Below are 12,230 nucleotides of genomic sequence, written 5' to 3'. Positions count from 1 at the left end.
TTAATACAGGAGGCATAGGTAAATAATCTTCTCATGAAGATGCTGAACTAAAGGAGACAGTGGAAAGGAAGAGAACACATTTGAAAAAAAAAACAAGTTTCATCTATAAAAATTGTTGTTTTCATATAGCCACATAATCCTGCTTTACCCAATAATGCACTTCACTCTGCTCCTTTTGTTGAATTGTATTTATTGTTGCCCGGCTGGTGTAGCTCAGTGTTGAGCGTCGACCCATGCACCAAGAGGTCGCCAGTTTGATTCCCAGTCAGGGCACATGCCCAGGCTGTGGACCCAATCCCCAGTGGGGGGCATACAGAAAGTGGCCAATCAATGTTCTCTCTCATTGATGTTTCTATCTCTTTCCTCTCTCTCTAAAAAAAATCAATACAGAAAAAAATTTAAAAAGATTTATTGTTGATAGTGTTACAGATGTCACCCAATTTACCACTCTTTGCCCCCCCTCCACCAAGCCCCACCCAAACTCAGGCCTTCCACACATTACTGTCTGTGTCCACAGGTTGTGCAATTATGCAAATATGTTCCTTCCAACCCACTTTCCAATGATATCTGTCACTTTATTCCATGCATCCACATCTCTGGTCCTATTTTGTTCATCAATATATTTTGTTCATTAGATTCTACATATAAGTGAGGTCATGTGATATTTGTCTTTCTCTAACTGACATACTTTGGTTAGCATAATACTCTCCATGTTCATCCATGCTGTCACAAGGGGTCAGATCTTCTTGTTTTACAGGCGCATAGTATACAATTGTGTAAAGGTACCACAGCTTTTTTCCCACCGCAATAAAACAGGAAACAGTTTATGTGGTATCTACAAAATTTAAGTTCCTGTTATAATAAATGCTGTGTTTCTTTTAAACAAACTAGAAAGATAAGGAGTGTTATGTTCAATCTGTACATTCTCTCTGCAGCTTTAGTGTGGAAGACTTGGACATTTAAATTGGACAATCATATATGTGAATTTCCTGAATACTTCAACAGACACAATTTTTGAGCCATTTCCATTGTATTTTACTCCCCAGACCTGATCCTGGTGATCAGAGAAGGTCTGAACACAAGTCCTCATTCCAACATCCCAGACTTTCACACTTTTATCAGATGAACTGGAAACAAAATGAGTGTCATCAGGACAAAATGCCATATTCAGCACCCAGGATGCATGGCCACTCAGAGTGCCAGCTAAGTTAGCATGTTGTACATCATGGATCTTGATGAAGCCATCACCTGAAGCAGTGAGGAGGAGTTGAGAATCCAGAGAAAAGTTCAAGGTGAGAATGGGCATTGCATGGCCTTCCAGCATGTGCAGCAGTTTTCTGGTTGCAATATCAAAAATATTGATGATGCCGTCTAGGAGTCCACCAGCTAGATACTTCCCATCAGGACTATATGCAATACTAAGAATGGATTTTTCTCTGATGTCCAAAAAATATTCCCTTTTCCCACTTTCAACATCAAAAATGTTCACTTTCACTCTGTCCGGTTTGGATCAGCAGTCGCAGCGGAAGCTCACGGAATGAAGAGTTGCAGGTTTGATCCTGGTGGCAGTTGGGTCCCTGGCCCTGGTCAGGGTCATGTGGGAGGCAACCAATCCATCTCTCTCTCTCTCTCTCTCTCTCTCTCTCTCTCTCTCTCTCTCTCTCTCTCTCTCTCTCTCTCTCCTCCCCCGAGGCTATCTGAAGATGAATGGGAAAATATCCTTGGGTGAGGATTATTTTTAAAAAATGTTCACTTTCCTTGCATGAGTTCCTGTGGCCAGATACTGGAAATCAGGAGAAATGCCAAGTCCAGGCATCCACCAGTCCTGCATTGATAGACTTGATCTGTATGCCAGTCTCCAGTTCCCAGAGATAAATGTGAGCATTGAAGGAGCTAGATGCAGTGATGGGCAGGGTGTGGCTGATGTCCACAGACACGACACCCACCTGGTGTCCCTCCAGACTCTACTACAAGTCCAGCCACTTATCATACCATTCCCAGACCTTCACCAGGTCATCCAGGGACCCCGTGACCACTTGTCTCAGAGTTATCTTTCTTGTTTGTCCCCTAGGCCACTGACCAAATGTCATCGTCATGGGCTTGTCCTTGTTTGAAGGAAATACTGTTTGGTCATTCCCTTAGTCTTTCCTTACCCAAGGATGAAGAGCCAAAGGCCAGGCAGTTCACCTCACTGCCCCATCACACAGCTCGGGTCAACCACAGCTTTTTCAACTACTGATGGACACTTGGGGCTGTTTCCAGATCTTAGCTATTGTAAATAGCTATGAACATAAGGGTGCATATATTCTTACTGATTGGTGTATCAGGATTCTTAGGATATATTCTCAGAAGTTGGATTTCTAGGTCAAATGGTAGTTTAATTTTTAACTTTTTGAGGAAACTCCATACTGTTTTTCATAGTGGCTGCACCATTCTACATTCCCATCATCAGTTTAAGTGTTCCCTAGTAAGGGTTCCCTTTTCTCTGCATCCTCACCAGCACTTGTTGTTTGTTGATTTATTGGTGGTGGCCATTCTGGTAGGTGTGAGGTGATACCTGACTGTAGTTTTAATTTGCATCTCTCTGATGATTAGTGACACTGACCATTTTTTTAAAATATCTATTGGCCATCTATCTGTATATCCTCATTGGAGAAGTGTCTATTCAGGTATTTTGCCCATTTTTTAATGGGATTGTTGTGTTCCTGGTGTTGCATTGTATGAGTTCTTTGTGTATTTTGAAAATTAATCCCTTATCAAATGTATCATTGGCAAATATGTTCTCTCATACAGTAGGTTCCCTTTTCGTTTTGTTGATGGTTTCCTTTGCTGTGCAGTAGCTTTTTAATTTACATTCTGTTCCTTTTCGAGTGTCACTTTTTTTTTTCTTCTCTTGCCCTCTGATAGCAAGACAAGCTAGTTACAGAGAGAAATTCCATTATGGTCCTTTCTTTTCACTCCTTATACTTCTTTTAAAAATTCATCATCCTTTAACATCAACTTACATCTTGGTGCTGATGGTTCCTGACTAACCAAATAGAAGCCCAAATTTAATATGAATGTACAACACTTAGAATGCAGTGCCTCTTCACCTTGGCTTTTTCATTAGCAAATTTTCTAAAATTTCCTGATTCCTCATGGATACTAATATTCCTAGTCTCTCAAATTCACAACTTTAATTTAATTTAAAATTATTCTCCATTTCTAAAATTCCCTTTTTCTAAATAGTCAGAAAATTGAATATTTTTTTTCCCTTTCCAAATACATCTTAAATACATATTTTCTCCTCCACTAGTACTCCGTCACCTAACACAGTGCTTGGTACTCAGTAGTGATCAACTGACTGGCAACAGTATACCTGAGTCTAGCATCTCATTGCTTTAGTCCTTGACCATTTCTACAGCCTCCTAAAACAGCTTTTGTCTATCTGCTTGCTTACCTTGATGAAAAGCTTTTCAATAAATTTCTTACTGCCAATAAAATAAGGCTCAAATCTCATAATCTGGCCCCACATGATTGTGGAAATTTATTAGAGCAAAAAGGGGTCAAAGAAATTGGACAGAACCTCACACTTGTTAGGGAAAATATGAGCATCCTCTATTCATTCTATTAGTCTTTTGGGGAGATTCTCCTACAGAATGTTTTCAGGCATTGTGCAAATGACCACTTGAAGTGGACTTTTTGACTTAAATGTCAATCCTAATACTTAGATTCTGTGATTCTCTTCTCATTTCCTTCAAATACTGTACTTCCACATACCTGCTCTATACCTACTTCTCCACCAAAATACCAAGATAACCACCATCTTCCCAGTTACTCCTTCCAGACACCCAGCAATTATTCTTAACTCCTTCCTCTACTTTATCTCCTTATATACAGTACAATTCTTGTCTGGAGTCACCTGTCTGTGATTCCACTGCCAACTCTAATGAAAGACACATCATGTTCATTTGCCTTCTTTTTTTCCTCCCCAATTTTATTATGGTAAAATACACATAACAAAATTTTCCATCTTAACCATTTCTAAATGTTCAGTTTAATTGTATTAAGTACATTCATATTGTTGATGGCTATCACCACCATCCACCTCTAGAACTTTTTTGGTCTTGCTTAAACTAAAACTCTGTATACATTAAACTTAATTTACCATAGTCACCTTCCCTAGCCATTGGCAACCATATTCTACTTACTACTATCCTATTACTATGAATATACAGTGGACTATTATTCAGCCTTAACAAAGGAAATCCTGTCATTTGAAACCACATGGAAGAAACTGGAGGGCATTATGCCAAAAGAAATAAACCAGAAAGACAAATATTTCATGCTTTTACATATATTTTTCATTTGCCTTCTAACCTGGTTTCTATAACTCCAGAATTTCCTTTTTTTTCATACCCATTATCCATCACTGGCAAGGGTACCCAAATTACAGCCTGAGGGCCAAATCCTTCCCACTGCTTGTTTTTATAAATGAAGTTTACTTGAACACAGCCAAGCTGATTGTTTACATTTTGTCTATAGCAGCTTTTATGGCAAAAAGATAGCTATGAGAGTTGGATAAAAATCTTATGGCTCACAAAGTCTAATGTATTTATTGTCTGGCTCTTTAAAGAACTTTGGCTCACTTTGATATATGGTAACAAGAGTGATTTTCTTAATATCCAAATACGATCACATTACTGTTTTTATTTAAAACCTTTCAATGATTTCTCACTACTCTTAAAATAAAATCCAAATATTTTTCATACAATGAAACCTAAATTATGGATTCATACTTTTCTCATGACACTTTCGCCTTTTATTATACTCCATTTGCACTAACATCCTTTCTCATGACTTGCCAATCTCTTTTGTACTCATTATCATTGTACATGTGAATCTTTCTGCCTGGAATGCTATTCAAGCTCTTCCCCTGCTTTATACTTTTTCTTCACCCCACTGCCACATTACACAGCAAAATATTCATCTTCTTTCAGATCAAAACATAAATGTCTTTTTCTTTAAAAAACTTCCCTGACCCTTAGTCTAATTTAGTCACCCTATTACACTCTTGCATGGCACTTTCTGACTTATTATTTTCTAAAACAATATTACTGTGTTATCATTTGTATACAAAAAATTTATCCATTGTAAGTACAGTGTTCAATAAATTTTAGTAAATTTTGAGTTGTAGAACTATCACTACAATCTCATTTTAGAACTTCCATCACCTCAAAAAAAAAATCCTTTATGCCGATTTGTAGTCAATTCCTGCTCCTACATTCAGATTTAGGCATCACTGATCTGCTTTCTGTTTAAATTTGTCTTTTTGGTGCATTTCATAAAAGTAGAATTATACAATATATACCCATATCTGGATTCATTTACTGAAGATAATGTTTTCAAGGTTCATTTATGTTGTATTGTGTTAATTTTTTTCATTGCTGAATAGCATTCCATTGCGTGGATGCCCCATAATTACTTTATCCATTCTTCAGTTGATAAAAATTTTGCTTGTTTTCAATTTTTGGCTAAGATGTACAATGCATCTATAAACATTCACATACAGGTTTCAGGTGAACATATGTTTTATTTAATTTGGGTCTATTTCTAGAAGTGAAATTATACCTCACCAACACTTAATATTGCCTGTCATTTTATATATTAAGTGTGTAACTGTACTCCATTGTGGTTTTAATTTGTGTTTCCTTGATTACTGATCGCTTTGAGCATCTTTTCCAATGCTTCTTATTCCTTTGCACATTTTCTTTAGTAAAATGTCTATTGAAATATTTTTCTCATTGTTTATTGAATTGTTTTTCTTCTTAATGAGTAATGAGTTCTTTATATATTCTAGATACATGCCATTTATGAGATACATGATTTGCTAATATTTTTTCCCAATCTGTAGCTCATCTTGTCTTTCCTATCCGTTGGAGCACAAACATTTTCAATTCCTATAAAGTCCAATTTATCATTTTCTTTCTTTTTTTAATTTTTTAAAATTAATTTGTTTGTTACAAATTTTTCTCCTTTTTCCCCTTTTCTCCTTTTTCCCCCTCTGATTCCCACCTCCCCATCTCTCCCCACCCTGTCACCGCCTTTGTTGTCCATGTCCATTGTTCATACACATACATGCATACATAAGTTGTGTGGTTTATCCCCCGCATCACTTCTTCAGGGGATTGTCAGTCGGTACCCCACTTCCATGTCTCTGAGATTACCCCAATCCTCAGACTGTTATGTTCATTATATTCCACAAATAAGTGAGATCATATGATATTTGTCTTTCTCTGCTTGACTTGTTGCGCTTAGGATAATACTTTCCAGGTCCCTCCATGTCATTTCAAAAAATAAGAAACCTTTCTTTCTTACAGCTGCATAGTAGTCCTTTGTGTATATGTACCAGAGATTTTTTAGCCATTCATCTACTGATGGACAGCTGGGCTGTTTCCAGATTTAGCTATTGTAAATAGTGCTGCTACAAACATGGGGGTACATATATTCTTTCTGATTGGTGTTTCAGGCTTCTTAGGGTATATTCCTAGAAGTGGGATCACTGGTTTCAATGTAAGATCAATTTTTAATTTTTTGAGGTAACACCATATTGTTTTCCATAGTGGCTGACCAGTCTGCATTCCCACCAGCAGTATACTAGAGTCCCCTATTCTCCATACCCTCGCCAACATTTGTTGATTGATGATTTGTTGATGGCAGCCATTCTGACAGGTGTGACATGATACCTCATTGTGTTTTTATTTTGCATCTCTCTGATGATTAGTGATGTTGAGCATTTCTTCATATGTCTCATGGCCATTTCTATGTCCTGTTTGGAGAGGTGACTATTCAGCTCTTCTGCCTATTTTTTTAATTGGGTTCTTTGTCTTCCCTTTGTTGAATTGTATGAGTACTCTATATATTTTGAAAATTAACCCCTTATCTGATGTATCATTGGCAATGATGCTCTCCCATACAGTGGGTTTCCTTTCCATTTTGATGGTTGTTTCTTTTGCTGTAAAGAAGCTTTTTAGTTTGATGTAGTCCCATGTGCTCCTTTTGTTTGTGTGTTTCTGTTGCGTTAGGTGATATAACAGTGAAAATTCTGATGCCTAGGATGTCCGAAATTTTGTTGCCTACACTTTCTTCTAGGATTTTTATAAATTCATGGGACACATTTAAGTCTTTCATCCATTTTTAGTTTATTCTTGTGTATGGTGTAAGTTGATGGTCTACTTTTATTTTTTATTATTTTTGCATATAGCTGTACAATTTTCCCAACACCATTTATTAAAGAGGCTGTCTTTACTCCACTGTGTGCTCTTGCCACCTTTGTCAAATATTAATTAAGCATAGTATCTTGGGTCCATTTATGGGTTCTCTATTCGGTAACACTTGTCGATATGCCTGTTCTTGTGCCAGTACCAGGCTGTTTTGATTACAGTCGCTTTGCAGTATGACCTGATATCTGGTATTGTGATCCCACCTACATTTTTCCTCTTTTTCAAAATTGCTATGGCTATTTGAGGTCTTTTTTGGTTCCATATGAACTTCTGAAGTATCTGTTTAGTTCTGTGAAATATGATATTGGTATTTTGATGGGGATTGCATTGAATCCATAAATTGCTTTGGGTAATATAAAAATTTTAATGATGTTAATTCTTCCAATCCATGAAAGAGGTATGTGCCTCCACTTTTTCATATCTTCCTCTGTTTCTTTATCCAATGTCCTGTAGTTTTCTGCACATAAGTCCTTTACTTCTTTGGTTAAGTTTATTCCTAGGTATCTTAATTTTTTTTTTTTTTTTTGGCCATGATAATAAATATGATTGTTTTTTTCATTTTCTCTTTCTGTGAGTTCAACGTTGCTGTATAAGAATGCTGTCCAGTTCATGACATTAATTTTGTAACTTGCTACTCTGACACATTCATTTACTAAGTCTAGTAAATTGTTGATGGTCTTTAGGGTTTTCTATGTATAATATCATGTCATCTGCAAGTAATGACAGTTTCACTACCTCCTTTCCAATTTGGATCCCTTTTATATTTTCTTCATGTCTGATTGCTCTAAGACTTCCAGTACTATGTTAAATAAAAGTGGTGAAAGTGGGCATCCCTGTCTTGTTCCTGTTCTTAAGGAAAATGCTTTTAGTTTCTGCCCATTGAGTATGATGTTGGCTGTAGGTCTTTCATATATGGTCTTTAATATGTTGAGATATAATCCCTCATTACCAACATTGCTGAGTATTTTGATCAGAAATGGATGCTGTATTTTGTCAAATGCTTTTTCAGTATCTATTGATATGATCATGTGGTTTTTATTCAGTTTGTTTATGTGATGTATCACATTTATTAATTTGAGAATATTGTACCAGTCTTGCATCCTTGGGATGAATCCCACTTGGTCATGGTGAATATTTTTTTTTGATGTATTCCTGGATTTGATTTGGTAGTATATTGTTCAGAATTTTGGCGTCTATGTTCATCAGGGATATTGGCCTGTAGTTTTCTTTCTTTTTAGTGTCTTTTTCTGGTTTTGGAAGTAGAATTATGCTGGCCTCATAAAATGAGTTTGGAAGTCTTCCTTCTTCTTAAATTTTTTGAAATAGTTTGAGGAGAATGGGTGTTAGTTCTTTTTTGAATGTTTGGTAAAATTCCCCCGTGAAGCCATCTGGGCCTGGGCTTTTTTTTTTTTTTTTTTTTTTGCTGGGAGAGTCTTGATTACCTCTTCAATTTCCTTAGTTGTTATTGGTCTGTCCAAGTTTTCTACCTCTTCCCAGTCCAGTTTAGGAAGACTATGTGTTTCTAGGATTTCATCCATTTTGCTTGGAATGTCGAATTTGTTTCTATATAATTGTTCATCATAGTTGTTAACCATCTTTTGTATTTCTGTGGTATCAGTTATTAATTCTCTTTTTCAGTTCTGATTTTGTGTATTTGGGTTCTCTTTCTTTGTTTATTAGTGAGTCTAGCTAAGGGTCCATCAATCTTTATTTTTTTGAAATACCAGCTCTTTGTTTCATTGATCCTTTGAATTCTTTTTTTTGGTCCATATGTCACTTATTTCTGCTCTGACATTTACTATTTCATTTCCTCTACTTGCTCAGGGGTTTTATTTTTGTATGTTTTCTAATTCTTTAAGATGTGAGGTTAGATAGTCCATTAGAATTTTTTCTTCTTTCTTGCAGTAGGCCTGTAGTGCTATGAACTGCCCTCTCAGAACTGTTTTTGCTACGTCCCATGGATTTTGTGTAGTTGTGTGTTCATTTTCATTGGTTTCCAGGAAGCTTTAATTTATCCCTTAATCTCCTCGATAACCCATTCATTGTTCAATAACATGCTATTTAGCCTCCATGTGTTCAAATGTCTTTGCAGGTTTTTGTTGCAATTGATTTCTAGATTCATGCCACTGTAATCTGAGAATATGCTTGATATGATTAATATCGTTTTGAACTTGTAGAGAATTAGGTTTTGTCTTATCATGTGGTGTATCTTTGAGAATGTCCCATGTGCAATTGAACAGAATGTGAATTCTGTAGTTTTGGGGTGTAATTCTCTGTAGATATCTATTAAATCCATTTGGTCTAATGCTTCATTTATAGTCTCTGATTCCTTGCCAATTTTTTGTCTAGAGGATCTATCCAGTGGTGTCAGCGGGATGTTGAAGTTCCTTGCTATAATTGTATTCCTGTCAATTTCTCCTTTGAAGTCCTCCAGAAAATTTTTAATATATGTTTATGCTCCATCTTGGGTGCATATATATTTATCAAGGTTATATATTCCTGTTGTTAGATCCTTTCAATATTATGTAGTGGCCTTCTTTGTTTCTAACTATGGCCTTCATTTTGAAATCTATGTTATAAGAAATGAGTATTGGTTTTCCAGCTTTTTTTTTTTTTTTTTTTTTTGCTTTCCATATGCTTGGAAGATTATTTTACATCTCTTCAGATTCAACTTATGTGAGTCTTTTGTTGTGAGGTGGGTCTCTTGTAAACAACATAGAGATGAGTCATATCCTTATCCAATCTGCTACTTTGTGTCTTTTTATTTATTTATTTATTTATTTTATCCTCACCCGAGGATACTTTTCCATTTTTTGTACAGATAGAGTGGGAGGGAGAGAGAGGAAGGGAGAGAGAGAGAGAAACATCGACTGAAGGACACATCGAGTGGCTGCCACCCGCACGACCAACCAGGGCCGGGGACAAACTGCAACCGAAGTACGCGCCCTTAGCGGGAACCGAACTCGGGTCTCTCCGGACCGCAGGCCGACGCTCTAACCGCTGAGCCAAACTGGCAGGGCTACTTTGTGTCTTTTTATAGGAGCACTCAGTCCATTTATATTTAAGGTGATTATTGATATGTGCTTATTTATTGCCATTTTTATTTAATTTGGTTATATTTTTCTTCCTATTTCTTTAACTAATTACAGCAGTACGTTTAACATTTTTTGCAGTGCTGGTTTAGTGCCAATGTATTCCCTTAGCCTTTTTTTCTCTGGAAAGCTCTTTATTTGACCTTCTATTTTGAATGATAGCCTTGCTGGGTAGAGTATTCTTGAATTCAGATCCTTGTTTTTCATGATCTTGATTACTTCATGCCATTCCCTTCTGGCCTGTAGTGTTTCTGTTGTGAAGTGAGCTGAGAGCCTTATGGCAGTTTCTTTGCAGGTAACCTATTGTTTTTCTCTTCCTGCTCTTAGGATTCTCTCTTTATATATATATATATTTTTTGGCATTTTAATTACTATGTGTCTTGGAGTGGGCCTGTTTGGGTTCTTCTTACTTGTGGCTCTCTGTGCTTCTTGATTTTGAATGCCTTCTTCTTTCAACAAATTACGGAAGTTTTCTGTCACTATTTCTTCAAATATATTCTCTAACTCTTGTTCATTGTCTTCTTTTTCAGGGACTCCTATGATGCAAATATTATTACCATTCCAGTTGTCCCATAGTTCTCTTAAGCTGTTTTCCTATTTTTTCATTATTTTTTCCTTTTGGTTTTCTGTTTGGTTGATATTTTCTATCCTGTCTTCTAATTCACTGATCTGGTCCTTAGCTTCCTCTACTCTGCTGTTTAGACCTTTCAGTGCATTCTTTATTTCTAATATGTCATTCTTGATTTCTTCTTGGTGGTTTTTAGTTTCCAGTTGGTTGATTTTCAACATTTCTATCTCCTTCCCCATGCTGTTGAGCTTCCTCAAGATCATGGCTCTGAATTCTAGCTCTGTTAACTTGCCTAACTGCTCAACATTTACCTCAACTTTAGTATAGGTCTTTTGTTTTTTCATTAGAGATTTGTTTCTGTGTTTCATCATTTTGGCTATCACAGTGGGCTTTGTAGCCTGCCAATTTTTCCCTGTGAGTAATGGTGTTCTGCTGTTTGTGGCTCCCTCTCCTGCGTTTGGATGAGCCAGGGAGGACCCACATTAAACACCACTGTCAAGTCTTACTTTCCTGGTTAGAGTTGCTAGCCCAGGAATGGTACAGTTATCCTCTAGCTTTTTGCCTAGAAGCTATAATTAGATGTTACTTGAAGAGTCTTTGGTTCTCAGTTGAATAAAAAACTCCCCTAGGTGCTCAGTGTAAGGGTATTTCCTGAACGTGGGGCAGATGCTTAATGTAAGTGTGCCTCAATTTGCATTTCAATGGCCCACCTTGGTGGGATTGAATCTCTGAGGGAGGGGCCACTGCCTCTCCCCAGAGCTTTGGGAAGGAGCAAGATGGCCACCAACCTGCATGGCCACAACTCAGCAAAAGCTCTGAGTCCCCTCCACTTTTTGAGTGTCCCCACATGATTACAGAGCAGTGTGACCTCCCAGAGCCTAAGATGAATGGCTGTGGCTATTTTGCCTCTGTCCTGGATCTGGTCTGTGGAGCCACATGGGAGTTTAACCTGAGGGCACTGCTCACAGCTAACGCCACTGGTGTCTTGGGATCCCAGGCCCCCTCTCATGCCTCTGCCATCCTACCAGGATCAAGTCAGTGTCCCTAGTTATATGATCCTTCCAAGCTGATTTTCTGTTGCTTTTTTCCATCAATTTGTCTCTATTTTAGTTGTAATTCTAGTTTGGTCCTGGGATACGGTCTTTATAGCTTCCATTCTCACTTCCAACAATTTTGAATTCCCCATGAGAATACTTTAAACAAGGGTTGATAAATAATTGATCTCAACACAGACCGTCTCCCAGGACCAAACTGGAATTACAACTAAAACACAGACAAATCGATGGGAAAAAGCAACAGAAAAGCAAC

At 37.2% G+C, this 12,230-nt stretch overlaps 1 pseudogene; it reads right to left on the bottom strand.

The window, feature by feature from the left end:
* Window positions 1-959: 959 nt before the first annotated feature.
* Window positions 960-3,514, bottom strand: LOC118619647 (annotated as a pseudogene).
* Window positions 3,515-12,230: the final 8,716 nt, after the last annotated feature.

The sequence above is a fragment of the Molossus molossus genome, unplaced genomic scaffold, assembly GCF_014108415.1.
Source record: "Molossus molossus isolate mMolMol1 unplaced genomic scaffold, mMolMol1.p scaffold_m16_p_7, whole genome shotgun sequence".
Lineage (NCBI taxonomy): Eukaryota > Metazoa > Chordata > Mammalia > Chiroptera > Molossidae > Molossus > Molossus molossus.
This window is presented reverse-complemented; position numbering and strand designations above follow the sequence as displayed.